The sequence below is a fragment of the Erithacus rubecula genome (genome assembly GCF_903797595.1).
Source record: "Erithacus rubecula genome assembly, chromosome: 10".
Lineage (NCBI taxonomy): Eukaryota > Metazoa > Chordata > Aves > Passeriformes > Muscicapidae > Erithacus > Erithacus rubecula.
This window is the reverse complement of record NC_136662.1, coordinates 17,878,775-17,893,442: the sequence shown is the minus strand read 5'-3', so window position 1 is coordinate 17,893,442 and position 14,668 is coordinate 17,878,775. Positions and strand designations below refer to the sequence as shown.

The 14,668-nt window shown below is 48.1% G+C and overlaps 1 protein-coding gene across 6 annotated transcripts in view; it reads right to left on the bottom strand.

The window, feature by feature from the left end:
- RNF220 (ring finger protein 220) overlaps positions 1-14,668 on the bottom strand; it is a 214,277-nt gene that overhangs the window by 92,148 nt on the left and 107,461 nt on the right. The gene's annotated exons all lie outside the window — the stretch shown is intronic.

Sequence of the window (14,668 nt, the reverse complement as noted above, 5' to 3'; positions counted from 1 at the left end):
GAAATCTAAATTAGGTCATTCTGTCCCCAGAGTCCTGGGTGGACCCTCTGAATCCCCAGCCCTGGACTACTCTTCTTCCTCATCACTTGGCACAACACACACTGCTTGGGTTGGTGTCCTGCTGTGCAGGAGCAGGGCAGGATGAGGCCTCACTTACACATCACAAGCAATCAGGGATGCTGCTCTGCCTGCCGAGCCAAGTGCCCAAGTGGAGCACGCAGAATGGGAAGCCAGGCAGAGAAGGGATATGCCCAGGTTGGAAGAAGGCACCATCCAAGCTGAGGATGCATTTGCAAATCCTGGTCCAGCAGCGGTGAACCCTCTAGGAAGAGCAGGAAAGACCTTGCTGCAAGCCAGACTGGAGGAGAAGGAGCACAGGGATGGACGAGAGCCTCCCCCCCTGCCACCCACGTGCCGACACAGGCAGTAACAGTGTCACATCCCCTCCACTGTCTTCAGGTGGAGGGAGGGAAATGACAAAAAAAAACCCCAAAACAACCTGCCAAGGACTAATTAATATTTAATTTACTGCAAAATGTACTTATTATTCCCAAGTAATTGGCCGACTGCACAGCTGTGGCCACTAATGAACAGAGGGGGGGCAAGAGGAAGGGACAGGAGGCTGGTGGGGGGAGCACAGGGGTGGTGGTGTCTTTGATCAGATCCTGCTGCCTGCCTTTTAATGTGCATAATAAGAAAACTTAAACAGCTTTGATTTTTTTTCCCCCAAGATCTAAAAATGGCTGTGATGCCACTAATGGATTGCGTTTAGCTTATTGCACTGTAATTGCCCTATTATCGCTGCAACTTTAACGAGGGGGGAAAAAAGGACTTTGGAAGATGGCATTTGCAAATAGGTTGTTGAATAACACTGCTGCTAAACACGGAGAACACAGGCGAGTCCTGCTTATTGTGATTCCTAGCATAGATTCCCAATACCTGAGGCACTCAGCATCCCTGTCTCTATTGCTGCTTTTCGCTCTGTGATTGAACTATTGGCTCATTTAACTCTAAGGATGGGAAATATTTTTTTACCTGCTAATAGAAGCATGGCTCGGCTGTGGCCCAGCGTAGATTTTTAGATCAGTTTTCCTTGATGGCTTATTCTGTGGAGAGAGTTAATTTCACCCCAGTGCAAAGTACCTAAGTGGGATTTAAGTGGCACGGGAGTCTTTTGCTGACCCCTCAGCACAAGGTGAAATCTGCCCTAAGAGCCTTCCCTCCCCAGAGAGACATGCTCAGCACAAAGTGGGGACACATCCTGATGCTTCAGCCTCTTAATCTGCTGCTGGGATCTGGTGTTTTACATGGACTCCTGACCTGCACACACACAGCTTTTGGGCACAGGGACAACCTCATCCCTATACCCCGGTCTGCCCTGGCTGATGCACGAGAAAATGAATTTGCTAGGTTGAGGGGCTGTGGAGGAGCATGTGAAAGGTATTGGAAGTCCAGGTTTCTTGTTTTTTCTGAGTCCTCACCTGCTCAGACCCTCACTGTTCCCTCCCAAGGCAGGCAATCACTGTAGCCAATACTTATTCTCCTGGAGGTTATGAAGACCAGGGCTGTCTTCCCTTTGTCCTGAACCTCACCCCTCCTCTCCTCCACTGCATCCCCCACTCCAATTAAAGGCATGGTGGTGGTGGGTCCAAAGACTCCCTCAGCTTTAGACAACATTGAGACCCAGGCCAAGTTCCCATCCTGCTTCCATGGGTGTAAATCCAAAGCAGCATCATGGACTTCAACAGCACAAAAGCCAGATCAGCACTTGGCACCTCTGCTCCTCTCGACATCCAAGCCTGTGGAGCAGCGGGCTGGGAGACATTCTGTCACAGCCACCCGCTGCTCCCGCCCGTGGCTGCCTCTCCCCTCCAGCTAAAGCAAACAGCTCCTCAGACATCATCCTTGTGCTGGGCAGGCACACAGTGCTGGGTTGCCTGGGTCAACTTCTGTCCTGCTTGTTCTTCTGAGCTGGACCACAGACGATGCTCAGGAGCAGATTCCAGGTCAACCGCCCTCATCAATATCCCCAATATGAGCACTGCAGTTCGGATACAGACACAAAAATCCAGCACAGGCTAAAGAAAATCAACACAACACCCCAGGGAATTTAAAAATCTAACCAGATAGGAACTATTGATGGAGAAATATAAACGCTGCTATTTCGGTGGCAGCTTCCTGAGCCCTAAACCTGAGCTGCAAAGTGGATTGTTGGATTCGATTTGTCAAACTGGGAGGCTGGCAAGTTTGGGCAGCTTCAAAGACTGTGTTTTATGGAACCTTTCAGGAACCCTCAATAAAAAATGTATTAGATTAGTAATTTGAGTCCCAAATGACCAATTTGAAACGATTGCTTTCTTATGATTTTTCTGAAAGTGCCTGTTTCGTGAGAAATTGCTTGAAAAATCAGACAGAGTTTTTAGAGACAATTGTAACAGCACACACGAGGGCCGGGCACGATGGGTTAGGAGAACATTCATTTAATTGAGAAAGGGAAAAAAATCCTTTGTAATGCTTTGTCTGCCTTTCTTCAGCTCCTGCATTACCATAATACGGTTTAATTCTCCAATAATTCTCCAGAAGGGAAAGCGCCTTGCTCAGCCCTGTGTTCAGCTGGGGAGAAGGGTGGTGTGGAAGGGAGACACAGCTGGCCAAGGTCATGTGTCCTGAGCAGAGCTGGGACAGGAGCCCCTCGCTGGGTCCCCTGCAGGTCCCAGTTCAGGCAGTTATAGCTCCTTCCCAGCAAACTGTTTTAATATTAAAAATGCTAATTGAAACTGCCATTTAAGTATGAGATGCACCAGAAATTAAGTGTACTGTGACCTCGTTAGGCCTCTTTCAACCTAAATTATCCTACAACTCCACCACCCTGCAGTTATCTTTGCCTTGGCTCTCTGGTTTCTATGCTTTAAGGACCAAGATCACAGCACATACACAAGCTTTCTGCCCTGACTGCAGGGCTTGAAGTATGCATACTCCATTTATTTAAAGGAAAGCTGAGATTCTTATACCATCATTTGATTGCAGAAAATTTAAGAAGAAAAAAAAAAAAAAAAGAAAAAAAGAAATCCTGAGAGCCTTGTGATAAACTTGTGAAAGTTGGCAGTCCTGAGAATGAATCACTCTTGGATACTGCTACCTGGAATTACAGTATTAAGGAATTACAGTATATAGCCTAATTAGGCTTATTAGTAGAGCAGGGCTGATTAAGAAAGATGCAGAATTTGGAGGAAAAACAAGAGAAGGACTAACCTACCCTCCAACCTCTTCTCCTTATCCTGTCCAGTAAATCCTTTGTACCCTCTACACTCTTTCTTCTGTTTCCCTTATGCTGCCTATCTCCTTCATGATACTGAAGGAGCTGTGTGTGTTTTGCTCAGTGGTTAAGCCCCAGGCAGCATTGGGACTGAGCTCATTTTAGGGCACCTCCAGGTTTAGAGTGATGGAACAAACCCCTGGTTTTGTCTTGCTCAAGCTGCCAATTTTATCACTAATGAAAATGCAAAAAACTTGCCCAGATCACTGAAATATCTTTATTCTTTTTCTCCTTAATTGCTCCTATTAAAGCAATATTTTTAAACATGCCATTTTTAAGACAGGAGAATACCAACCAGTAGTTGTTGCATAAATGGCATTTTGCAAAACTGCAAAGGTGACATTTTTGACATGAACATTTAACAAAAAATTAATATTTTGTCTCTTTAATAAATGGGTATTTTCAAGATAGAATCCATTATAAAAAGAGAGCTAACGCAAGGTTCTTGGAGACATTTCCATCAATTGCTATAAGATTTATATGTAAATATGTTAATGGTACTATTAATAATTTAATGGGGGCATGGCAAGCTGTGTTTACATAATAAATATGATTAAGTGTTTCCCTCGAATGAAGTTGCTGAACTGTCACACTACCCCAGGTTATTATCAACATGGTTTTAAAATGTTAATCAGGCAATCAGAAGGAAATAGTCCCCATCCCAACTTGGGCCAGCCAGGTTGTTTTAAACACAGACTGTCACTGCATCAGATGGTCCCAAAACCTCCCACCACTGCTGCAGTGATACAGCAGAGGTGTAGAGATTTGCTAACATGCATGGACAATGTTTTCTCTGATTTTACTTTTTACAAGGGTGGACTAAGATCATCCACTTGAATGGAATCACTTCAGATTTACTTGAGTGTAATTGAGAAGAAAATCTCGTCTGAGATAATTAAGTCGCTGAATATGCTCATCGCTCCTTAAACCCACTGTGCATGGAGCAGGGAGAATTGCACAGTCCTCAGGCAGCAGGAACAAAGCAATTTCTGGGATGAGAAACTGCTGCAAACTTCAGCAAATTCCCACCTTGCTGGACTTTATCCACCCAGACTCGCAGGATTCTCCTTTATTCAACCATCACTTCTCAGTTCTTGCTGGAGTGAGGCTTTTTGGCAGCTCAGACAAAGCTGCTCTGGAGCTGCTGGAATTGGACCACAGAGGGGTAGTGGCTGCAGCCCCAGGCTAAACCCTCAAACAGCACCCAAGCTTGCCCACTGAGTCCAGCCTGCCAGCTTCCAGCAAAAGCCTTTAGTGTCAGCAGGCAAGGGATGGGAAGGGTTAATTTAACTGCAGTGCAAGGCCAATCACGCTGAGGTGTCAAACTATAATTTTATATTAGGGCCTGTAATAGTTACTAGAGTTTTACTACAATAACTACATGTCCAAGCAGAGTTTAATGAGAAAATCTATAGTTTTGCTATGGTATTTTCTCTTAGTTTGCATAATTCCCTGAATGCAACCCAGTAAAGCTTTTGACCCGAGATAATAAAAAGGTGATAAAAATGGGCTGTAAAACCCAGCATATACATACCTATATATATACATATATATATTAAACAGCCACTACAAAATTATGAGTAATTTCCACAAGATAAAGTGAAACAAAACCCCTCTTCAGATGCAACTAAATCAGAGGAGAACAAAATTAAATTAAACTGGTAAATTTAAACCATAAGCAATGTGGGTCATGGAGCTGGTCCTGCTTGAGCTTGGCCTGGCTGCTTTGGGGACAGCAACTGCTCCTAGGAGGGATGCTCCTGGGTGTATCAGGCACACAGGTGTGGGCTGGTGCTGCACATCATAGAGAAGGGATGGGAATTTGCCTGAGGATGGGATCAGCCCCCAGCAGGAGTGTTAATTTTCAGAATTTAATTCATACTCCATGAATCAGAAATAGGAATAGTCTGAAACACTGTACAGATAGTTGGGCTGACAGACCGACAAGATGGTAGCAAGGCAGGCTTTTCTCCTAAGGACCTGCAAACAGGAGGGCAATTAATGGGCAGTCTATTTGAATACTCAAATCACTTCACAGAGCTCCATGCTTAATTTCAGGCAGTCTACACCAGTTTCACCCATTTTTGACTTACAAAGCACTGTCCAGTGGCCTGTGGATGACAGATCTCTCTGTGTTAGCATCTATTCCTCCCAGGTGAAAATTCTGGAGTGCAGCTAAAGGAAACCCATGCAGGAAGGCAGTGGAAGAGCTGGAAAACTACCTTTTAAACCCCACCTCAGGCATGTTAAGAAACATATATGTGGAAATTGATGCGTGTTTTCAGATCTCAAAGGACAGGTGCACCTGCAGGAAGGTCCCAATCAAGGGCCACACATGGTTGGGGATGAGTGAACCTGTTCAGCATCACTGCTAGCTAACCAGGGAGAAAATGTGGGAACATTTGCAGCTCATGGCAGGAATGGTGCTGAATATAGGAATGGTCCATGGTCTGCAAACTGCCTGGGGCCACATGTCTGGGTGTTAAGAGCTGGTTAACCACATCAGCTCATCCTGCACAACCCTCACACTGAGGGCTGCATCCTCAATATTCCTGTATTCCTATCACCTTGGTTATTCCCTACACGTATCAGGTACAGATTTCTTTTGTGGCAGTGAGCTCTCATGAACCCCCATATTCACCTCCAAGCCCAATAACATTCCTGAAAGCTAGTGGGAAATGCAGTACCTGCCCTAACAAGGTCAGGGTACCATTTATTTACACAAACATTTCACCAAGGAAGACACAAATCTGGAACTTGAGTCTCCAGGCTCCTGGTCCACCATTCTGACCTTGGTTAAACCTCTCCTCCCACTCCCCTTGCCCATGGGGGTGTGATCACAGAGCCAGAGCCCTGACAAGTGTGGGCTGGTGAAGGAGGGAGAAGACTCCTTGGCTGAAAGGCACACAAGAAGGTCACATTAAATCATCAAACTCTCTCTCCACATTTCCTCCTCCACCCTGCAGCTGGTTACAAGGAGATTTGGACTGTAAATACAGCAGTAACTTTCTCCATAAAAGTCAGCCTCTTTGCCAGAGCCATCAAGGGATGGCACAACCCAGTGCTTGGGATCTAATAATAACAGCATCTTTCATTGCTACGGCATCTCCCGCCCTGAAGGCTACTGAGGGGCTTCACAAGCATGCTCTGCACATTTGGATCTCATCCTGAAATGCACCCACCTCCAGGGACAGGCAAAAAACATTATTTACAGGAAGAATTCTCGGGGGGTAAGGAAGAGTGAGCTGGATGGACATCTATTTAGGACATGATAGCAAACACAAAATATGCCTTGGAGATTTTTAGGTGCAAAAGCAGTTTTGCTTGGGATTCTGCATCACCCTGAAGATGAGGATATTTCACATATCTCTACCTTGAAGTACCTGCCTTATACACAGAGAATGGCTGGAAGCTTCCCTTCCCACCTCCCTTCCCCACCCAGAGGCTGGCAGTGTGGGGGGAGATACCTGGAATGGGCTGCCACCTCGTGAAGAGCACTGGAAGGCGGGTCAGATGTGCCAAGCGCCACCTGCCCTGACCGGCGGCCCCTGAGGTTCATCTCCATTGGGTCCATCTTGCTGGCAAGCTCCTGGCTCTCTGTCACCCTGCCAGCTCCGGGCTGTCCCTGTCCCGTTCCCCCATCAATCACCCACAACGGGGATGATGTGTTAATGTTTTTCCTATAGACAGACACATTATGTTTCCACACTGCCTCTGCACACGCCGTGTTTACGCCCCTTCTCCCTCCAGGGAGTAAATCAAGCAAATTGATGCGAGCCATGATTAATTGTGTATCTCGGACCAATCTTTTACCGAGTCCCTCACACGGGCAGGTTGTTTTCCCCCCCTCCCTCCCCGATGTACAGGGGAGAGGAGACGGCGCTCCGCTCGCTCCCTCTCGTGCGGTTTGACGGATAGAGCCTGCCCGGGACGCGGCGAGATAAATTTGAAAGGCCTGCGCCGGGCTGTCAGCGTTAAAGATGATGAATGTGGGAGGTGAGGCGGGAGGGACCCGCCGAGCTCGGCGTAATGGATAGGGCTCTTTGGGAATGGATGCTCGCCCGGCGATTCTGCGTTAATCTCCGGGCTCCGCCGAGGTGCCGCCAACTGATAACAAGGAAATAGGAATGACAACAATTTTTAGCCGAGAGATTCTTCACAAAAATGCCAACCTGCTGGAGGTCTGACAGGCCCTGATTGAATGGGAGCAGGGAGGGGGGGAGCCTGCGAGCACCTCTTGACTAACATGCAAAAGATGGATCATTTCATTCCCCCGCCTGACCATCTACATTTATTATCATTTCCCTTAATTCTGCCTCGCTTAGATACCTGTCAGCACCGTTTCTCTTCCAAGGGTCAGCTGATGGGATGTGAGAGGGGCCGAAGACTTGGTCTCTCCTCCGGCTCGGGAAGCAGGAGCATCATGGATGTGGCTGCCCAGCCCTCAGCTTGGACACAGAGATGGGCGGATCCCCAGGACAGGCTTTGCTCCCCGAGGTGGACTCGTGGCACTGTCCTGCTGCTGCTGCTCATGCTACCAAGCAGCATCTGCATTCCTGGGCTGTCCCTGCCCAGGGCCAGGAGTTGGAGGATGCCCGATCCCTGCTCTCTCCACCTCCTATGGCAGAGCGTGTTCTGTCCCCTCCAGCCAAGGCTTTCACATCACAGTGATTACAAGCCTGATCTCACATGCCAGGAGCCCTTTGCTGGGACTCAGCCTTTGCTCACCCACCCCAGACACCATGGGCTGTCCCCAGCTGGAAAAGACCCATCTGCACCATGTGATATGTTTAAGTCAGTAGCTTTGCCCAGGCTCAGCAAAGAGCATCCCACGGTGCTCATGCAGCAGGAACCAGAGATGGAAATACAGTGAGGTCTCTCCTGGCCTGAGCACAGTGGGATGGGATGATGATGCTGGGTGCAGAAGCTTCAAGACCTAGAGGGGCTCTGTGCTGCTGGCAGGAGACATCCCACCTCACTTTTTAAAGTTTTCTGTCAGAGTGCCACAGATGATGTCTGACCCACCAATCATCATCTTGGTCTCCAGCCACCCTGGGGACCCTGAGGATGTTTGCTCAGATGAAACTCCTACAAAGGGTCTTCTGATCACTGAGAGATGCTGAGGTCCAAGATCCTGGAGGTGACAGCACAAGCTGTGGCACCAACCAGAGTAGGACAGCCTCAAGGACAGACACAGGAAAAAGGACACTGACAGGCAGGGGCACACTAATATGCACCAGGTTTGCCTTGCAGAGGGCTGTGATGGAGGGGACCCTCCAAGGTCATGCAGCACCCTGAGGTCTTCCTCCATGTGCCTGGGCTGACCCCACAGAGCACTCCAGCACTTGGAGCAGGAGCTTGGCACTTCCAGGGCCCTTCATAGCTGCATCAGCTTGATCAGGTGGAAAAACCACCACGTTCACCAGCAAACATCCAGGTACACTGGGCTGCACAGCCATAGCACAAATTTATTCATTGGGATCGGGTGGGATGCAGACACCAGATTCTCCTCAAAGCTCATCCTTTTTTGACTGCTCCTGGGTTGACCTGCACCCTCTTCATCTCCATGCAGCCTCCTCTTCCCGTTGTTCTGTTTCTCCCTCTGTAGACAGTGCTGGTTCTTTAATGACCCTGATCATACAACTATTTTCTGGCCACACATAAATGCTTTCATTTCCCCCCCTCCTCACCCCTGACTGCCATCACCGTATTAAAAAGCAACCCGCTGCTGGGAATACATTAGTGACTTGCAGCAGATCCTTCTTTGCAAGGATAATTACAAAAAATAGAGGGACAATAACTATTAATATTTTATTGCAGTATTTAATGAGCTAAAGCAAATCATCTTGCACTCCAGTGGAACGACATGCTTTGTCATTCTTACGTTCCCTCCATCATTTTCTCCCCATCTGAGAAGCCCTCCCTGCTTTCAAGTCCTCCTCACTCAGTACAATTTATATTTCCTCTAAGCTGCTTTTCTCCAACTTGAAAAAGGACCTTGCTACTTTCTGGGGCTCATGAGCTTTCCCTGCCAGCAGCTCAGGCTCCAGACCCACCCACTTGTACCGAATGATTCCAGGGAAAGAGCAACCCCTTTATCTTAGCAGAGTAAAGCTGCCCTTTCATCTCAGGTGTTTATTGTCTCCATTTCACATGCAAGGAAACCATTTCCAGAGGTTAAAGAATGAGTTTTAACGGCACTTTAGGACTCTGTGGGACTTGTGTCCTTGCTTTTGACAGCCCTGCATGGTGTAGATCACCCACAGCTCAAGAGGGAGTTGGTGGCTGAGCAGAGGACAGAGACTCACCCCGCTGCCAGCCCCGTGCCCCGGCAATGCCCGAGGGCAGCAGCCCCGTGGTGACACACAAAGACAGGGCTGGACAGGTCTCACTCACTCTGGGGACAGTGAGCAGGGACACTGCTGTCTCTGGGCAGTGCTGGCTCATGCTCAGTCGGCTGACACTGCAAAACTGTGCAGAGATGGCAGCAGAGCCCTGACCCCCGAGCACGAGACAGGCTTGCTGCCACAAGGCAAACCCACTGCCCCAGTGCCAGACAATCGAGGAGGCTGGAGACATGCTTTGGAAGGCTCAGTGAGGATAATTCCCTTGCATGGCTACCCTCCCAGCAGAGGATTTGAGGAGTGCTCTGCAGGGTACCAAGGGTGCCAGAGTGACCCTGGGCATCTGCACCTCTGCACACCACAGAAGTCCCAGCATCCCCCTCTGATGGGCACAGGCCCATGGCAGATACCCACTGGGATTCCCTGGGGAAAACACCAATATGTCAGTTTTGTATTTCCCTAAATTTCGTTATTCCTGCTTTTGGTCCATTCTGGTAGGAGAGAAATACCATGCAAGTAGTTCTGTAGGCTCCAAATACTAGCTCTATATAACATAATACAGTATTTCTGTATTTTATGTATATAGTTAAATATATGTATATAGTTCTATTATTCCAATATAGAGTTTTTCTCTCTTGCTCTTTCTCTGAGTCTATATAATAGTTCTATAGGCTCCTATATATAAGTCCAGTGATCTGCATCCCAGAAAGTTACGACCCAATTGTTTAAACACTTCCTAATGCTCAAATATATTTCCTTCTTTAGTGCAGATTCATTACTTTTGAAATCCACACCTCTCCTTTGAGCTGCCCTGGCCTTCCAGGTAATGTTCATTTGTGTCCCAGCCACGTCCTGGTCCTTCCTGTCTGCAGGTACCATGAGCATGCAGGGGCAGGGCCCAAAAATACACAGCACAGCACCTTCTCCAGGCTGGCAATAACCCTGGAAAGAGCACTAGCACAAAGCTTTGTCATCTTCTCAGTGTAATTTCATCCTGCTGTGCTGGCCAGGCACCCAGCAACGGGTTTAACATACTGCAACAAAAAGATGTTTGAGGGAAAGGCACTATTCCCGTGGAGGAGCACAAAGCCAAATCAGGACATTCATGTATTTGTGCCCCTAATAGATAATGTTACCATGTGCTTAATGCCTTGTCACACACAAGCCAAAGCCAATCAGGCTTCAAGAACACAAGCAGCCCTTAAAGGGTGTCCAACCCAAACAGATCTGAAACAAGACAATTTCATTTTAAAAGGACTCAGCAAAGTAAAATTAAAGTAGGAGTTGTTATCGCACAATGACCTTTACCCACGAAAGTGTGAGTAACAGAGTATCTTTCCCTGAAAAGTACTAAAAATATCTAATGCACAGACATATATATGTGTGTGCATAAGCATAACTCTTCCTCAAAAGCACTCAGAATGTGCATCCCTGTCCAACAGGAGCAAAACACAGGAAGCAGCAGCATTGCTGGCAAAGCTAAGGGGGGAGTTCTTGAGTGTTTCACTGGTTGAAAATCCAAGATCAGGTGCTCCGCCGGAATAATTTTGACACTGATTTCTATCAGCTGAACCAAAGATTTCAAGATGATGGGACCATAGGAACATGTGCTCTGGCTGGTCATTGCAGTTCATAGGTAACAAAATAGCAAGAGGGTTAAAAATTCTTTCCCTGACCTTCATTGCAGACGGCTGGGCTAACGGGACAGGGGACACAGGGAGCAGTTTCCTTGTCCTCCACAAATAAATAATTATCCCCCAGCCTCCATGAGCAGAGCAGAGATTTAATGTGCTGACAGCCTGCATTTTTTACCTTTAGTCAATACAAGAAAGGCCCCAAGACTATGATTCCCAACATCTGGATTCCATCAATATGTGATCTGTCATGATGTATCGGCATCCCTCCCTCTCTCCAGATTGAGCAATGCGGCTGGTTTTATTAATACGTCAAATACATTATCCGTGTAATACACTTGTCTGCCTCTGCCCTCCCGCTGCTCCCACACAGCAGATTTGAATGTATGATGAATCAGTTTGCATTACACGTCTGTACGTCATAATTTGTCAGGATTAATAGAACTGTGTGTGTGGGGTGGGGGAGCGGGAGGGAGCGCGTCGTGTGTGTTTAGTGCAGAGATGTCTGTATCACTTATTTATCTCCGCTCAGACCGCTGGCTTCCCGGAAAACAGCGAGCACAGCACATCTGGGAATCGCTGAGCAACCAATGCAGGCGCGGTCCTGCCCACTGCTCCAGCTGCAGAGCCGTGGGAAAAGGGGTGATGGGGGTATTTTGGGTGCCACTGACACACTGGGGTTTCCATGGCCCCATGCACAGGGTTGAGTGCCCGTGTGATATGCCAGGCACCAACACCAGAGAAACAAGGAAGGTGACACAAAGGCTCTCAGTCTTCCTCCTGGCTCTGTCAGACCACTGTTACATGACCTGAAGCACAATTCTTTGCCTTAGTTTCCCTGTGCATTACATTTACCTCAGCTCTCAGTGATGATTCCCCGTGCGCCTTGTAGAAAGTAATTTATTTTCACTTTGCAAGTGACTTTTGGTCTCAATTACTTATGGCAAAGAGTTGGGAGCCATGTGTAGATGATGAGCAGCACCAGAGCTAGAGGCAGCTGGTGCCAGTGACATTTTCCCTAACACCCAGTGAAACCTGGCCAGAAAACAGGTCAGGGCTCAGTAGGAGGTACTGGCGCCATTGTCCCTTTGCATACAGTTCACTCGTTTGTAGCTTTGCAGCTGGACTTTAGTTTGCCCCTGTAAAACACCAATTTCAGCCATAAACTTTATTCTCAGTATAATTCATAGGATTTAGTGGGACCAATAAAGACCTGAGAACACAACTCCCCAGTGCTGTTGCTTCCCAAAGGTGACCTAGCAAGACAGTGAGAGTGGCATGCAGCAGGCACGTGTCTTCTCTGCCACGCTGCCTGGCTGATGGAGAACTGCTGCTGATGGCCCTTGGGGCCCCAGGGAATGCTCACCACAGGGACAGACACCCTGCCACAGCATCATGTTTGGTGTCTCAGTTTGCTCCTAATGAGCTCATGTGTCCACCCAGGAAAGCCCAGCACTGCATGGAGCTCCTGGCTCATGGCCAGACAGCCCCGTTAGTGCAGCGTATTGTTCCGTCTCATTACCACTCCTCAAACCAGGACTAATTATTCTGAACGTCACTTGGTCTCTCCTGCCCAATGTGGCATAGCCAAGAGGAGGTGTGAGGTCTGCTTGCTGTCCTTGTGCTGGGTCTGCATCCCAGTGTTGATGGTAAAACTGCCAGGACCACAGCATCCAGTCCCCCATGGCTCCCCATGAAGCTGCCCATGGCAATGCACTGAAATCAGTGATTTGGGGATATGGAGCAGGGACCACCTGCCTTGGCATCTGTTGGAGTTGAAGCCAGGTCAGAGGGAGAGGGCAGGGAACAGTGTGCCAACACAGCTCCTCACTGACCCCCTCCACGCTTCTACAGCCTATTTCAGTTCCACTGCATGAAATAAAAAGTGGTGATGACTTAAAGACCTGCACAGTGTAAATATAATGTCAAATACCAGCATTATGGATAATTACAAACTGTCTCAGGTGAAGAACAGTGATGCTTTACATTATTTTCATTGCTGTTACTCTGTTTGCAGCAAAGCTGAGCAGAAATGTGGACTCCAAACACTCATGAGCATTTCACCACAGTAAGACCCCCTGAAAGTGGCTCATGGCCTCCTTCAAGAGTGTGTACCCCACAGCAGAGCACCTCAAATCCTACCTCCACATCAGGTGGGTAAGGCTTGCCTCCTCTGCCCCTAACCAAGGTCCCACAAAGGCCTGACTCTCCCAAATTCGTGATGCTACACCACACCCTGTATGGAGTTCTGCAGGTAAGGCTCTTGGCCAGCCCCCCACCCTGCTGAAATGGTTTAGGTTGGGCTAGAACTGGGCCTCTCAGCCAAAGCATATTAGGACATTTTAGTCAGGAAACTTAAAAAACCCCCTGATTTACCCCTTTTACTTCTCCAGGAGGGCCATGGTTGAGTAAACTCTTCTCCAAAAACTCACACCCTGCTGCAAGCCCCAAACCCACCCTCTCTGACAGTTCCTTCAGGAGTTCTCAACCTGCTCTACTGTGTGGAAACACAAGCCACATCCCCAAGGGTCCCTAAGAGTCCCCAGGGGTTCCTCTGCTGGGGCCAGCATGCAGCCCATCCATGCAAGGGCCCGTGACACCCTCCCTGTGCTCTGCTCAGGGGACACCATGGTTTCATCCTCTCCCTGTGGTCACCATGTGGCCAAATCCTGTCCCCCTCCTGCCAGGGCTGCTTCCCAAGCAGGGCTGGAGGATGTGACGTCAGGGTCCCTGAACAGGCAGCAGTCACCTCACTTTAATAACAGCTCCCAGAAACAATTGTACATTTACAACCCAGCGAGCGGGCTTGGCACGCTGAGCCCGCTCCCCTTCCAAGGCTTAATTTGATTTTGACATATTGGCTTGAGATTAAAGGGCTCTCATAAAAAAGAAAAAAAGAAGAAAAAACAACACCAAAAAACCCTAAACACACACATACACACACACATACATCCAGCCCCCCCACCGCCCCCTTTTCAGGGCTCAAGCAAAAGTGCTAACATTGTAATATTTTAAGTAGAGAAAATCCAAGTGTGCTTTACCCCCCGCTGGCTCTTATGCTGGGCTTATAAAAATTAAGTGGAAACCTACACAGCTGTAGGCTATAAATCCTTTGTCGCTAACACAGCCAGGCCTGGTACCTACCTCAAAAAAAAAAAAAAAAAAAAAAAAAAAAAAAAAGAGAAAAAAAAAAAGAAAGAGGGAAAATAAATGCAAACTCCAAGAAGTGAGCAGCCAAAAAAGATGCATTGCGATGGCCGAGCTGGGCAAGTGCAGGAGCAGCTGTTGGGGCCCTGGGGACATTCCCGTGGCCAGGGGGTTGCAGGGGGAAGTGGGGAAGAAAGAAAAGTGGTGGAGCATCAGGGAGAACACAG